Here is a 16,897-nt window from a genome sequence, read left to right on the forward strand (position 1 = left end):
TCTTCCTGTACCACTGCTTGAAGAAGGTGTCTTCCAGAAACTGGCAGTAGGACTGGGAGTTGAGCTTTACTCCATCCTCAACCCGAAAAGGCCCCACAAGTTCTCCACCAGCAAGGTGGAGGTGGAGTACTGGTTTGGGCTGGCCAAACCAGTACTCCACCTCCACCTTGCTGGCGTCTGAGTCGGACTGGAGCTCTCTGCCCTTTACCAATCCAGCCACGGGCCCATCCATCTGGCCCATCAAGACTCACTCTCATTTCATCAGTCCATAAAACCTTAGAAAAACCAGCCTTGAGATATTTCTTGGCCCAGTCTTGACGTTTCAGCTTGTGTGTCTTGTTCAGTGGTGGTCGTCTTTCAGCCTTTCTTACCTTGGCCATGTCTCTGAGTATTGCACACCTTGTGCTTTTGGGCACTCCAGTGATGTTGCAGTTCTGAAATATGGCCAAACTGGTGGCAAGTGGCATCTTGGCAGCTGCACGCTTGACTTTTCTCAGTTCATGGGCAGTTATTTTGCACCTTGGTTTTTCCACATGCTTCTTGCAAACCTGTTGACTATTTTGAATGAAACGCTTGATTGTTCGATGATCACGCTTCAGAAGCTTTGCAATTTTGAGACTGCTGCATCCCTCTGCAAGATATCTCACTATTTTTGACTTTTCTGAGCCCGTCAAGTCCTTCTTTTGACCCATTTTGCCAAAGGAAAGGACGTTGCCTAATAATTATGCACACCTGATATAGGGTGTTGATGTCATTAGACCACACCCCAGAGTTGCACATCACCTAATATGCTTAATTGGTAGTAGGCTTTCGAGCCTATACAGCTTGGAGTAAGACAACATGCATGAAGAGGATGATGTGGACAAAATACTCATTTGCCTAATAATTCTGCACTCCCTGTATATGTGTGTATATGTATATATGTGTGTATATGTATATATATGTGTATATGTATATGTTTGCAGCTCTTTGCACATATTAATAAAAGGTTCAACTAACTGATCATTTAAAGTCTGTGTGGTTTAGTTGTTCCACTCATATTAAACCAAGTAATGGTGTGGCGGCCTTTTCTAGTGTGAACTAAAAGAGGGTTTGAATGTAAGAGAGAGAGGGGGGGGGAGGAAAAGGAGACCTAAAATGTAACCCCTGCACCCCGACTGAGGAGGTGAGTTACATTAGTGCTTCCTCTTTATTAAAAAACGGTTTGAGTGAATTAGAAGCAATAGCTTTTTTTTGGGGGGGGGGGTATTTTAACTCATTTTACTTCTTTCTAATATCAGGGATATAGGACTATACAAAGTAGCTTGTGACATCTAAAACGACAGCACACTTAATGTGTCTTTCTTCACCTCATCACTTTTTTCTGTGTGTGTGTTTGTTTTTCCGTTGATGCGAAACTAGCCATGATATTTTCCCCCTCTGACAATTAATATCAGTTAACCCCACCCCCTTTCAGATTTGTTCACCAAAGGAAAAGGGAAAAAAAACCCGTCGTTAACACTGTACATTATTTGTCAGACCGTTTTCATTTTCATACTTTGTAAATATCTATATTGTATGGAGCTTGAAATCAAATGTAAATATGCTTACTGTATTTGTAATAATTATAATCCATTCGCTGTATAGGATAGATGTGTCATGCAGATATCCTAATTCTGTATATGGTAATCTTGCACCAGTGAACTGTTAGTGAATGACACAACAATAAAAGTGCAAAACATGCATTAGCAGTTGAAGTGCTGCCTGCTTATTTCCTGCTTTATGTGAGGTTCTGCTATAGTTTATGTGCTTTTAGTCCCAAGAAACCACCCTTTTACTCTGGCGCACAATAAGATCTTCTGATGTTTGTTGTCATCTTCCTGTGATCTCCTGTGAACAGGTGGATTCATTCACTTCAAGTTTATGTATATAGCACCAAATCACAACAGTCGCTGAACACTGTAAAGAGTAATTATGGAGGCACAACATTTAAAGCTCCTATCCTTCTATCCCACAGACCTAAAAGTTATTTATGTGATAAATAGCCCCGTGTTTGTTTACTTGCTTCATAAAATGCAAAGTGGTGACTTTTTCTTTTAAGTACGTCCTCATATGGAGACATTTTTTATTAATGGCATAAAACAAGTCATAAACAGAAATTTGTACATTTTATTGGGCAGAATGAGGTAAGCAGTGAAGAAAAGTATGAGAAAACGGAGCATAGGATCTCCGGAGACTGTGGCAACTAGAATTATTGTACACATGAGTATGTATTAAGGACTGACACAGACAAAGAATTAATCATACAGCAATGTCATTTTAAAATGTTTATTCATAAACAGGATAAAACCATTCAAGTATTGAGTCATGAATAAAACAGCAACCTCTCATCTGCTAATTGGGAAACAGAGGATGTCAGTGTATTTTTCAGTGCTAGTTGTCCAAATTGAGTGAGATGACTTTACATTTGAATAGATCTGATTACAAGTTATATTTGGTTTTAATTGAGGGCAGTTCAATTTGATTTAAATCAAGCCAATTCACAACAACATTTTTCTCAATATGCAAAAATTCCCACCGAGACTAGATAAGATTATTCTAAAACTGGTAAAAATACAATTCTCTTCATGCACAAAAATCCCTCCCAGTCCCACAACCCAGGACGAATACTCCTTGTGTGTTCTTGAGCTGGACAGAAATTCCTCTTGCTAAGCGAGGTCCACGCCAGCATCGTGCCAGGCAGACTAGGAGCCTCCTGTCCCGTCGCTCGATACCACAGCGGCTCCCCTCACGTCATCGCCTGTACGTAAAAACAAATAGGAGCCAGAACCATCATCCCAGAAGCTGCCCTGGCTTATAGCCATGGCGACACTCTCCCAACACGGCTGCACCCAGTGAACAACAGTCAGCCACTACTCACAAATGCAGGCAGTGGTAAACATCTGCACTGATGTCAATCACACGCGTTGTCTCCTACTGTCGCCGTTCCTGCTGCCGGGACTGGGTCACCACATCACGCTGACCAGTCTCCAGACGGGCTTCATGCGTTCCTCTTCCAATCTAGGGCCTCTCTCCTTCCAGTACTCAGCTTGCTTCCTTTTAATAAGTCCTTTAAACAGCTGAAAGGACACCACTGGACAGACACATGCCTCAGCAGGTGGTGACTATCAGCTAATTTGTCCCGTGCCCAGCCAATCCACAGTGGATTAAAACAATGTAAAAACAGACTAAAAACATGTGATACAAACAGAGTAAAATCATGGAGATAAAAACAATGCTCACAAATAAACACTAAGCTCAGAATAAAACCAATATAAATGATAAACACAAATTTCTACTATGTGAAACTTACATTCATCACCACCTGAAACTTTTATATAAAAATTTCAAGTTCGAATCTAACCTCATTTAATTTCTCTAAAAATGGGCTCCTGCACACTTGCAGACATTTTTCCATCACAACTTATGGACGATGAATGATTTGATTAAAGCTGTGAAAACATTACTGATAAACTTCATGTGATATTACATTAAAGCCAATTTTCTATTAAAAGCAGGGACTTTTGAGCAGTAGTGTGTACTGTATGTTTGTATGTAACTGTGTCTGACCTGGATTTTATCACCAGTTTCAAATAAGAATTTTCTTTAAAGTCTGTTTTTAAATACAAATGAAGTTCAACTTTAGCAAGGCTGATGGTAAACTGGCCCTAACAAGTCCACTTTATTGCGTGCTCATTGACTTTCTCCTATCAGAGCTGTTTAACAAGTCCACTTTATACATGCTTATTAATCTATCACGCTTATCAGTGGCTCATGCTTGCTTAAAGCCTATGTCTGAACTTGACCACAGAGCAAAAGCATCATCCAATCCTACCTGATGGCTATCTTGGCAGCAGCTCAAGGATGACAAACTCCACTTTCTCTGCATCAAGACAGCTCATAACTTTTTAACAGTCTCTCCTGATGGTCTCATATCATCTGCTCTAATCAATAACCGTACACTATAATTACAATGTAGACTACAGCTCAAAAGTCTGAGGTGAATTAGAAATGTCTTGTTTTCTGAATAGACTCACATTTGATTTCATGTTGAATCACAGCAATTAATCAAAAGAGTAAATAATCATATAAATGCTTAATATTAACACTGATCACAAATCATGAATGATTTTGAATAGAATATCTACAGAGGTGTTCAGAGACCCATTTTCAGGAATAATCCCTCCTGTGTTCAGTGGTACATTATCTTATCTAATGCAAGTTTAACACATTAAAGCCAAACTTATCACTCAAAACAGCTTTTTAAGAGATTTTAGCACAAATTCAAACTATTGTGGTGATTAAAGAAACAATAAATGTGTCTGGATTAGGGGTGGGCGATATAAACGATATACGATAGAAACGATATAAATTTGGCCAACGATAGAGAGTTTCACTATATCGCTCTATCGCGATAGCGCATGTTGATGATGTCATCAAGCTGCGCCTATTTTGGTCGAAAGCATCGCAGCGGCTAAAACCATTATCATCTGCAAATTATGCCTGGCGACAGTCATAGCAAAGAGATGAAGCACTTTTGAAATAAGGGGAAAGCCAAAAACTGCGCTTCCTCCACTTCCGTAACATTGATTCGGAAGTTTCCAATGTGACTAAATAAAATTCAACTTGTTTTTTTAGTCTTTTTCTAACTGAACTTTCACATTTAACGTGCTAACTGAAGCCTGTAGAGTCTGAGATGTAGCTCTTTTGTTTTCTGTATTGTACACTCGGACTTAGGGGTGAATTTGCTGGGATTGGTGACTGTGTTGCATGTTTTGAATAATCTTCTTCAGAGTAGACTTTACATGTAAGCTGATAGTGAATGAAAAAAAGTATAAAAAGCTGCTGTGGTTTTAACGTTCCAAGAGAGGTAATGCACATAATGCAGAGACGAGCGCACGGAGGATATCCAAATTCTAGGAAGGCAGCCTGCTGCTGTACACAGGCGGATTCTTCTCAGTCATAGTTCTTAACAACTTGAATGTTTTCTCAAACCACACAAAGAGTGCTGTTTCCATTCTGGGAAGTCTACTCATTGGTCTTCAAATTATAAGTAGCTATATATGAGCAGCTATATTAGCTTTGTCTTAACATTTGTTAAATAGTATACTTTCCTGTTTTAAAATTTATGATGGCTCAAAAATGAAACCTTAAAAATTAAAACCCTGAATCATCACCACTTGTGTGAACTACAAGGGTGCCATCATTTTTCTTTTCAATCTGTTAAGTACCACATTTTACACACTGAGCAAGAAAGGAAGTAAGCTCTTCATGGTGACCCCAGAAATTTGAATGTATCACTTTCTAGCATACGGCTGACACTGCTCGACATCTTACAGTGCAGTATAAGAGTCCCGCCACAAGGAGACACTAAAGGCTTTCAAACCAACAGTTTCTGCTTCCAAAGCGGCGCCAACCATTAATAGTGGACATTGGTTGCACACAGATGTTTTGCTTTGGCACGAGCTTAAACAATTGAGTTGAATTAACACAAGTTATTCATATTCAATAAACCTGTGCAATTTGTGTTGATAAAATATGATTGAAACGTGTTTTAGTAAAATAATTTCAGCTCTTGGAATATTTTAATCCTTCACAATTTTCACACTTTATTCCAACACTATTCAGTGACAAACAAACAAAACACTACATTTTCTGAAATATTTGTGGGTTTTTTCTTGTTTGTTTTTATACTACTTGAACACTGAAGTGACCCTTCAATGTGATGACAGTGCCAGCAGTGGCCCACAACTCATTTAACACTTTCTCTTAATTGGCTCATAACAGTCTCTCTTATGTATGAACTATGTAGGCTATCTCTATTTTAAAATAATGGGTGGGCAATGAGAGCATCTCCTCACTGTGTACTTTACTGACAACAAGACAACAGGGAATACAGAGAACTGACTGAGGACTTTTTCCAACTGGTGCCAGCAGAACCACTTCCAGATCAACACTCGGAAAACCAAGGAGCAGGTAGTGGACTCCACCTACACCAGTGAACATCCAGAGAATGGGCATTAAGATAGCTGACTCATATAAGTGATCTGACCAATAAACTGGTCTGGAGTAACAACAGAGAGTCCATGTACACAAAAGGATAGAGACGGTTGTATTTGCAACAGAGAAATCTTTTGGAAGGGATTTGGAAGGGAGCAGGGAGAGCTCCTGGAGACCTTCTAGGACTCTTTGGTGGTATTGTCCATGTTTTATGGTGTGGTCTACTGGGGACAGGAAGAAACTGAACAAGTTGATCAAGAAAACTAGCTCTGTTCTGGGATGCCCGATACTGGCTGCTGTCTCATTGTTCAGAGAGCCTATCATTATGCAGAGAAAGGAATCTGTGTCTCTGGACCAAAATGACTGTATGTGTAGTGCTGTAGAAACAATACTGCCCAAAATCCTGATGTTTCTATATGAGGAGACCTTCAAGTTTGCATATCCTCCTGTAAGGGTAAAGTTATGGGACATTTGCACTTTTTGCATGTAAGCCTGTCGGTCTTAACTGCAAGTTGAACTTGAGCTGTCTTGGCATCTTTCCCTTGTTTGACTCCCAGTTTTGCCCTGAGCTGAACCGCTGCCTCCTTCTCTGTTGTGGTACTCAGCGGTGACCAAGATGCTGTAACGTGTATCTGGCTGCAATGACTCCAGCATCACCTGCTTCTTCCCACTAGGGACCAGCACCTGCAGACAACAAACCACACCATCATCCCAACACAGTCAAAACTCATTTAAAGTTTTGGGACTTATGGAATTCCTGGAATTCTCACACATGACAGCCGGCTGAAAGCCAGAATAGTTGAAGATGTAATGACTAGAACCCACTCACAGTGTGACCCTGGCTATCAGCTCCAGTCAATGCTGTGTAGGACACACGATACTGGAGGACATGAGCATTGGGAGATACCCAGCTAATCACCATGCTAACGGCAGTCTCATCAGAAACCGTGAGGCTGGTCGGGCCTCCACCAGACACTGCAGCAACATCATAGAAGAGATAAAGTACCACAGCTAACGACACTTAACACTCACTTTGTTCCTTTATAGGAGGAAAGTGCAAAATGTTTTTTAGACAATAAATGTATAGTATAACAGAGAATGTGATTTGATACTTTTACCCTCACTACATTTATTTCATAGCTCAGAGTTCTAGTTGCTCAAAGATGAGAATTTAGATGTGAAATTTAAACTTTAAGTGACTAGTACTTTGGGAACGGCCATCAATTACACAATGAAGTTCATTTACGTACAGGTTATTGTATTAGTAATGCTATATTATACATAGAGACGGAATATGACATGAAGGGCTACTGACCACAGAAAAGTAAAAGGTAACTGGGCCTATAGACTAACAGGAGAGAAACAAGCTTTCTGTGATTCTATGATTTTTATTTCTGTGTTTTTGTGGTAATCTTGGATATCTTAAGTTGTTTAATTACTGTCATACATATCCTATCATTAAAACATTGGCTTCTAACAACTAACAGTGTCTCGAAAATAATTTAATAAATAAACAAATAATATAATAAAAAAAATAAAAAAGGATGATTGACTCAAATGCATGACTTTTAACTTGTCTATTTTTTAGGCTGAACACTAGTGCTAATGTGACTTTGGTAAATGGTTTCAGGCTCTCCCCTCCTGTGTTTGAGAAATGCTCAGGATCAGAAAATGTGCACTGACCATTATTGGAGAATTAAAAAGCACCTAATTCAAGGAATATGTGTACACATAACAGAAAACTTGGGAAAGAACCAATTTGAAATCTTTAAGCACTTTGTTACTAGCGGCCTGTCACAAAAACACATTTTGTATAGTGTTTTTTTTAAATCTTGTTAATAAAATATATATACAAATGTGTGTGATTAATCACAATGTGTTAGTGTGTAATCACCCTGAGACATGCATGCCTGTCTGTAAGAGTCAGATCTAAAGCCACTTCTTTTTTTTTTCTTTTTTTCTTTTTTTTTTGCCTGTCCCATTTGGCTCTTTTACCATCAGAATTGTTGTCTAAAGGCAAAGAAAGATGCCCAACGGATTTACTTTACCAAATTGACCATCCCAGCCTTGCCGTAAAGATCCATTTGATTCACCTTTTATTGTTTATTTTATTTTCACTTGCTGAATACGGGACAGACTTGACTGGGGGAAAGAAGGGGAGAAAGAAAGAGGGAAAGAGAAACAGCTGAGAAGAGGGACGGGGGAGAAGGGCAAAAAACAAAAACCAACAGAATGAGCAGAAAAAAAAAAAAGAAATAAAAAATGCATATATTGATCACCTGGATCACCTGCTGAGAAAGAAAAAAGAAAACAAGCAGAAGAGAACAAGAGTAATAGAATAAACAGCATCACAATGATATATGGGAATATGACAGTAAATACTAAATATTAAACATTATTGTGCAGCACATAAGATCAACAGAACACAGTGTGCTTTGAGGTAGGAGCCAAAAAGGGTGTAGTTTGTGGGTGTGATCACCCATGTGTACACCTGTGAGCATGGATGCGCTTGTTTTTTTTAAAAAGGTTCCTTCATGTAATGATCTGCTAGAGGGTGTGTGGGGGGGGGGGGGGGCACAGCCCCGTCCTCCAGGGCATGAAGCAGGTATGGAGGAGATCAAAACTCCAGACATCCAGAGGCCCCCAGAACACAAGAGACCAAGGAAGACCAACAGAGGGGCAGCCGCGCCACTGTCCCAGAAAGAGCTGAGGAGAGTCCCAGATGAGGGCTCACTCAGCAGCCGCGGAGCAGAAGCCAGGGGGAGTTGCAGTGACGCGCCCGTGAGCTCCGCCGGCAGCCAGCCGTGCCTGAGTGACCGAGCCCCAGGCCAAGAGGCCGGGGGCACCCCACCTCCGAAGTGGCCCGAGCGAGCCCCAGGCTCCAGGCCGCCAAGGAGTGAGCCGGTGTGTACCTGGACGCCCATCCCCGGACACAAAGAACCACCAACGCACCGATGTCTGAGGGAGTCCGCCACTGGCAGGGGAAGTGGTGGTAGGGGGAGATAGGCCTCCAAACCTTGGAGGGCCTGAGATGTCCCCAGAGAGGTGGCGCCTGACACTCTGATAGTGCTGCACTGCATGTTTTTCCCTTGATGTCACTATTTTCAATGTGTTAAGGAGTGAATAGTGAACTTCTTTTAATGGTGTGTTTAATTAATTTGATTTAATAACTTGTGACCTTTGAGTCCCTTCCTTGCAAGAATTATGGCCAATGACGGAAATGTATGTATTACATTTAAGATTGGAAAACAATGTCAATGCCACAAACGTGAGTTGTCATATACATCTGTGAGTTAATCTGCACAACCGTGTGCACATGTGCTCTGTGCATGTACACACACAAAGAATTGACCTTCGTTCCTTAAATTTGTAGCATTGCCTCTGTGCTGCCTGATGGTGCTCAGTGGCTTTTGCTTCTTGCTTTTAAATCAGATGTCACTCTCAACATAAACACAAGCTACAGCAGCCAAGCAGTCTTAGCTGAGGAAACAAAGATACATTTCCTCATTTAATGTAAAATATTGTGGTGATGTTATGTTATATTAGGCAGGCAGCTGCCCAAATAACACTGTGACAATCAAAAGTACAGGGAGTGCAGAATTATTAGGCAAATGAGTATTTTGTCCACATCATCCTCTTCATGCATGTTGTCTTACTCCACGCTGTATAGGCTCGAAAGCATATTAGGTGATGTGCATCTCTGTAATGAGAAGGGGTGTGGTCTAATGACATCAACACCCTATATCAGGTGTGCATAATTATTAGGCAACGTCCTTTCCTTTGGCAAAATGGGTCAAAAGAAGGACTTGACAGGCTGAAAGTGGCATTGGTTTTGGTGCCATAAATAGTCAAAAATAGTGAGATATCTTGCAGAGGGATGCAGCAGTCTCAAAATTGCAAAGCTTCTGAAGCGTGATCATCGAACAATCAAGCGTTTCATTCAAAATAGTCAACAGGGTCGCAAGAAGCGTGTGGAAAAACCAAGGCACAAAATAACTGCCCATGAACTGAGAAAAGTCAAGCGTGCAGCTGCCAAGATGCCACTTGCCACCAGTTTGGCCATATTTCAGAGCTGCAACATCACTGGAGTGCCCAAAAGCACAAGGTGTGCAATACTCAGAGACATGGCCAAGGTAAGAAAGGCTGAAAGACGACCACCACTGAACAAGACACACAAGCTGAAACGTCAAGACTGGGCCAAGAAATATCTCAAGACTGGTTTTTCTAAGGTTTTATGGACTGATGAAATGAGAGTGAGTCTTGATGGGCCAGATGGATGGGCCCGTGGCTGGATTGGTAAAGGGCAGAGAGCTCCAGTCTGACTCAGACACCAGCAAGGTGGAGGTGGAGTACTGGTTTGGGCTGGTATCATCAAAGATGAGCTTGTGGGGCCTTTTCGGGTTGAGGATGGAGTCAAGCTCAACTCCCAGTCCTACTGCCAGTTCCTGGAAGACACCTTCTTCAAGCAGTGGTACAGGAAGAAGTCTGCATCCTTCAAGAAAAACATGATTTTCATGCAGGACAATGCTCCATCACACGCGTCCAAGTACTCCACAGCGTGGCTGGCAAGAAAGGGTATAAAAGAAGAAAAACTAATGACATGGCCTCCTTGTTCACCTGATCTGGACCCCATTGAGAACCTGTGGTTTATCATCAAATGTGAGATTTACAAGGAGGGAAAACAGTACACCTCTCTGAACAGTGTCTGGGAGGCTGTGGTTGCTGCTGCACGCAATGTTGATGGTGAACAGATCCAAACACTGACAGAATCCATGGATGGCAGGCTTTTGAGTGTCCTTGCAAAGAAAGGTGGCTATATTGGTCGCTGATTTGTTTTTGTTTTGTTTTTGAATGTCAGAAATGTATATTTGTGAATGTGGAGATGTTATATTGGTTTCACTGGTAAAAATAAATAATTGAAATGGGTATATATTTGTTTTTTGTTAAGTTGCCTAATAATTATGCACAGTAATAGTCACCTGCACACACAGATATCCCCCTAAAATAGCTAAAAGTAAAAACAAACTAAAAACTACTTCCAAAAACATTCAGCTTTGATATTAATGAGTTTTTTGGGTTCATTGAGAACATGGTTGTTGTTCAATAATAACATTATTCCTCAAAAAGTACAACTTACCTAATAATTCTGCACTCCCTGTATATCTATTTTGAACGCCTCAGCTGGAAAAAATTCAAAATGGTTTATAAAGTTGGCCACAGGTCTGTATGTAAATGGCAGTTAAAACATTGCTTCATATTTGGATATGTATGATGTTAGTTTCTAAAATACTAATAAATGTGTTTATTAACAAAGTAAACTAAAAATAGACATTATTAAATTTTATACTTTTAACTACTGAATTGAACATAATATGAAATAATGTGTTTCCACTGTGGGAATGATGGATCCAATGACAAATAACTTTCAGATTAGTAAAGCTATATTTTTAATTTTTCTAGTTTTCCATTTCTATTTAGATGATTTATATTTATATTTAAAATGAACAGGATCATAACAAAATAACACCACTGCAAGTGTAACAAAAATATGTTGAAATCAAATGGTATGTTATTTGAAATCAATATGAAACAATGACACATGCATTTTATCCAATTTTTTTATTTATTTGATTTTTCCCAATTGTCCAAATTAGTCTGTGATTTGTCTTATTGTCCAACAAATCATATTTATATACAAATATATGTGACTCTCAAATATGATTTAAATGGATCATTCCTCACTTGATGACGAATTATCCATTTAAATATTTGCAGAGTCCTAAACTTGATGCCAGTGAACTTATCAGCAGTTGGTTTTTAAAAAAAAAAGCCCAAAAAATCCCCTATGAGCAAGCACTTGGCGACGATGGGGAGGAAAAACTCCCTTTTAAAGGGGAGAAACCTCCGACAGAACCAGGCTCAGGAAGGGGTGGCCATCTGTCGCTGCCGAGTGGGCTTAAAATGTTCACTGTCCATCCTCCTTCTGACAGGAGCTTCCTACAGACCAGGTATGAAGGATGCCTGAGTGGACATACAAAACTCACAAGTTCCTGGCTCTCACGGCTCCTATGCAGAGGGTTAGTCGAAGACGGAGGGGCATCGCGAGGGGCGTCGGGGGACTGTGCCTCACTGCCCTCCCCTTCTCCAAGAAACCCGTCTTCAACAGAGTCGAGAGAGCCGGGAACTTGTGAGGTGTGCATGTCCTGGTGAGCCTCCACCTTTTATAGGTGGGTGCAGCCTCGACTGTACAGAGACAGACCAGACCAGCTGCACCACACAGACACTTCAAACCTAATCTGAGTACAAAACACACACACACACACACACACACACACACACACACACACACACACACACACACACATTCATAATACCATTAAAAAAACTGGGTTCCTTTACAATGTCAGAAGGAGGAAGGCACTAAGGCACCGCCTTCCGCCCCTCGACGCCCTCGCGGTGTCCCCTCCTTCTGACAGGAACTTCCTACAGACCAGGTATGAAGGATGCCTGAGTGGACATACAAAACTCACAAGTTCCTGGCTCTCACGGCTCCTATGCAGAGGGTTCGTCGAAGACGGAGGGGCATCGCGAGGGGCGTCGGGGGACGGGGGACTGTGCCTCACTGCCCTCCCCTTCTCCAAGAAACCCGTCTTCAACAGAGTCGAGAGAGCCGGGAACTTGTGAGGTGTGCATGTCCTGGTGAGCCTCCACCTTTTATAGGTGGGTGCAGCCTCGACTGTACAGAGACAGACCAGACCAGCTGCACCACACAGACACTTCAAACCTAATCTGAGTACAAAACACACACACACACACACACACACACACACACACATTCATATTACCATTAAAAAAACTGGGTTCCTTTACAATGTCAGAAGGAGGAAGGCACTAAGGCACCGCCTTCCGCCCCTCGACGCCCTCGCGGTGCCCCCTCCTTCTGACAGGAACCTCCTACAGACCAGGTATGAAGGATGCCTGAGTGGACATACAAAACTCACAAGTTCCTGGCTCTCACGGCTCCTATGCAGAGGGTTAGTCGAAGACGGAGGGGCATCGCGAGGGGCGTCGGGGGACGGGGGACTGTGCCTCACTGCCCTCCCCTTCTCCAAGAAACCCGTCTTCAACAGAGTCGAGAGAGCCGGGAACTTGTGAGGTGTGCATGTCCTGGTGAGCCTCCACCTTTTATAGGTGGGTGCAGCCTCGACTGTACAGAGACAGACCAGACCAGCTGCACCACACAGACACTTCAATTCTAATCTGAGTACAAAACCACACAGACACTTCAAACCTAATCTGAGTACAAAACACACACACACACACACACACACACACACACACACACACACACACACACACACACATCTTACCATTTAAAAAAATAGGGTTCCTTTACAATGTCAGAAGGAGGAAGGCACTAAGGCACCGCCTTCCGCCCCTCGACGCCCTCGCGGTGCCCCCTCCTTCTGACAGGAACTTCCTACAGACCAGGTATGAAGGATGCCTGAGTGGACATACAAAACTCACAAGTTCCTGGCTCTCACGGCTCCTATGCAGAGGGTTCGTCGAAGACGGAGGGGCATCGCGAGGGGCGTCGGGGGACGGGGGACTGTGCCTCACTGCCCTCCCCTTCTCCAAGAAACCCGTCTTCAACAGAGTCGAGAGAGCCGGGAACTTGTGAGGTGTGCATGTCCTGGTGAGCCTCCACCTTTTATAGGTGGGTGCAGCCTCGACTGTACAGAGACAGACCAGACCAGCTGCACCACACAGACACTTCAAACCTAATCTGAGTACAAAACACACACACACACACACACACACACACACACACACACACACACACACACACACACACACACACACACACACAGACACAAACATCTTACCATTTAAAAAAAATAGGGTTCCTTTACAATGTCAGAAGGAGGAAGGCACTAAGGCACCGCCTTCCGCCCCTCGACGCCCTCGCGGTGCCCCCTCCTTCTGACAGGAACTTCCTACAGACCAGGTATGAAGGATGCCTGAGTGGACATACAAAACTCACAAGTTCCTGGCTCTCACGGCTCCTATGCAGAGGGTTAGTCGAAGACGGAGGGGCATCGCGAGGGGCGTCGGGGGACGGGGGACTGTGCCTCACTGCCCTCCCCTTCTCCAAGAAACCCGTCTTCAACAGAGTCGAGAGAGCCGGGAACTTGTGAGGTGTGCATGTCCTGGTGAGCCTCCACCTTTTATAGGTGGGTGCAGCCTCGACTGTACAGAGACAGACCAGACCAGCTGCACCACACAGACTCTTCAAACCTAATCTGAGGACAAAAAACACATACATACATACACACAGACACAGACACACACACACACACACACAGACACAAACATCTTACCATTTAAAAAAATAGGGTTCCTTTACAATGTCAGAAGGAGGAAGGCACTAAGGCACCGCCTTCCGCCCCTCGACGCCCTCGCGGTGCCCCCTCCTTCTGACAGGAACTTCCTACAGACCAGGTATGAAGGATGCCTGAGTGGACATACAAAACTCACAAGTTCCTGGCTCTCACGGCTCCTATGCAGAGGGTTAGTCGAAGACGGAGGGGCATCGCGGGACGGGGGACTGTGCCTCACTGCCCTCCCCTTCTCCAAGAAACCCGTCTTCAACAGAGTCGAGAGAGCCGGGAACTTGTGAGGTGTGCATGTCCTGGTGAGCCTCCACCTTTTATAGGTGGGTGCAGCCTCGACTGTACAGAGACAGACCAGACCAGCTGCACCACACAGACACTTCAAACCTAATCTGAGTACAAAAAAACACATACATACAGACACAGACACAAACACAGACACAAACATCTTACCATTTAAAAAAAATAGGGTTCCTTTACAATGTCAGAAGGAGGAAGGCACTAAGGCACCGCCTTCCGCCCCTCGACGCCCTCGCGGTGCCCCCTCCTTCTGACAGGAACCTCCTACAGACCAGGTATGAAGGATGCCTGAGTGGACATACAAAACTCACAAGTTCCTGGCTCTCACGGCTCCTATGCAGAGGGTTAGTCGAAGACGGAGGGGCATCGCGAGGGGCGTCGGGGGACGGGGGACTGTGCCTCACTGAAACCCGTCTTCAACAGAGTCGAGAGAGCCGGGAACTTGTGAGGTGTGCATGTCCTGGTGAGCCTCCACCTTTTATAGGTGGGTGCAGCCTCGACTGTACAGAGACAGACCAGACCAGCTGCACCACACAGACACTTCAAACCTAATCTGAGTACAAAACACACACACACACACACACACACACACACACACACACATTCATATTACCATTAAAAAAACTGGGTTCCTTTACAATGTCAGAAGGAGGAAGGCACTAAGGCACCACCTTCCGCCCCTCGACGCCCTCGCGGTGCCCCCTCGGTGCCCCCTCCTTCTGACAGGAACTTCCTACAGACCAGGTATGAAGGATGCCTGAGTGGACATACAAAACTCACAAGTTCCTGGCTCTCACGGCTCCTATGCAGAGGGTTAGTCGAAGACGGAGGGGCATCGCGAGGGGCGTCGGGGGACGGGGGACTGTGCCTCACTGCCCTCCCCTTCTCCAAGAAACCCGTCTTCAACAGAGTCGAGAGAGCCGGGAACTTGTGAGGTGTGCATGTCCTGGTGAGCCTCCACCTTTTATAGGTGGGTGCAGCCTCGACTGTACAGAGACAGACCAGACCAGCTGCACCACACAGACACTTCAAACCTAATCTGAGGACAAAAAACACATACATACACACAGACACACACACACACACACACACACAGACACAAACATCTTACCATTTAAAAAAATAGGGTTCCTTTACAATGTCAGAAGGAGGAAGGCACTAAGGCACCGCCTTCCGCCCCTCGACGCCCTCGCGGTGCCCCCTCCTTCTGACAGGAACTTCCTACAGACCAGGTATGAAGGATGCCTGAGTGGACATACAAAACTCACAAGTTCCTGGCTCTCACGGCTCCTATGCAGAGGGTTAGTCGAAGACGGAGGGGCATCGCGAGGGGCGTCGGGGGACGGGGGACTGTGCCTCACTGCCCTCCCCTTCTCCAAGAAACCCGTCTTCAACAGAGTCGAGAGAGCCGGGAACTTGTGAGGTGTGCATGTCCTGGTGAGCCTCCACCTTTTATAGGTGGGTGCAGCCTCGACTGTACAGAGACAGACCAGACCAGCTGCACCACACAGACACTTCAAACCTAATCTGAGTACAAAAAAACACATACATACATACATACACACAGACACAGACACACACACAGACACAAACATCTTACCATTTAAAAAAATAGGGTTCCTTTACAATGTCAGAAGGAGGAAGGCACTAAGGCACCGCCTTCCGCCCCTCGACGCCCTCGCGGTGCCCCCTCCTTCTGACAGGAACTTCCTACAGACCAGGTATGAAGGATGCCTGAGTGGACATACAAAACTCACAAGTTCCTGGCTCTCACGGCTCCTATGCAGAGGGTTAGTCGAAGACGGAGGGGCATCGCGGGACGGGGGACTGTGCCTCACTGCCCTCCCCTTCTCCAAGAAACCCGTCTTCAACAGAGTCGAGAGAGCCGGGAACTTGTGAGGTGTGCATGTCCTGGTGAGCCTCCACCTTTTATAGGTGGGTGCAGCCTCGACTGTACAGAGACAGACCAGACCAGCTGCACCACACAGACACTTCAAACCTAATCTGAGTACAAAAAAAACACATACATACATACATACATACATACACACAGACACAGACACAAACACAGACACAAACATCTTACCATTTAAAAAAAATAGGGTTCCTTTACAATGTCAGAAGGAGGAAGGCACTAAGGCACCGCCTTCCGCCCCTCGACGCCCTCGCGGTGCCCCCTCCTTCTG

The 16,897-nt window shown here is 44.0% G+C and overlaps 1 long non-coding RNA gene across 1 annotated transcript; it reads right to left on the reverse strand.

Moving 5' to 3' along the window:
- Positions 1-2,293: 2,293 nt before the first annotated feature.
- On the reverse strand, positions 2,294-7,953 carry LOC146699918 (uncharacterized). Its single transcript, XR_014922493.1, has 2 exons — positions 2,900-7,953; positions 2,294-2,779 (listed from the first exon to the last, which is right to left on the reverse strand). It is a non-coding gene; the product is annotated as an uncharacterized LOC146699918 (long non-coding RNA).
- Between the last annotated feature and the right edge of the window lie 8,944 nt (positions 7,954-16,897).

This window comes from Copadichromis virginalis, linkage group LG10 (genome assembly GCF_057382275.1).
Source record: "Copadichromis virginalis isolate Kocher_CV1m ecotype Utaka linkage group LG10, C_Virginalis_male_GT1.1, whole genome shotgun sequence".
NCBI classification, from domain to species: Eukaryota; Metazoa; Chordata; class Actinopteri; order Cichliformes; family Cichlidae; genus Copadichromis; species Copadichromis virginalis.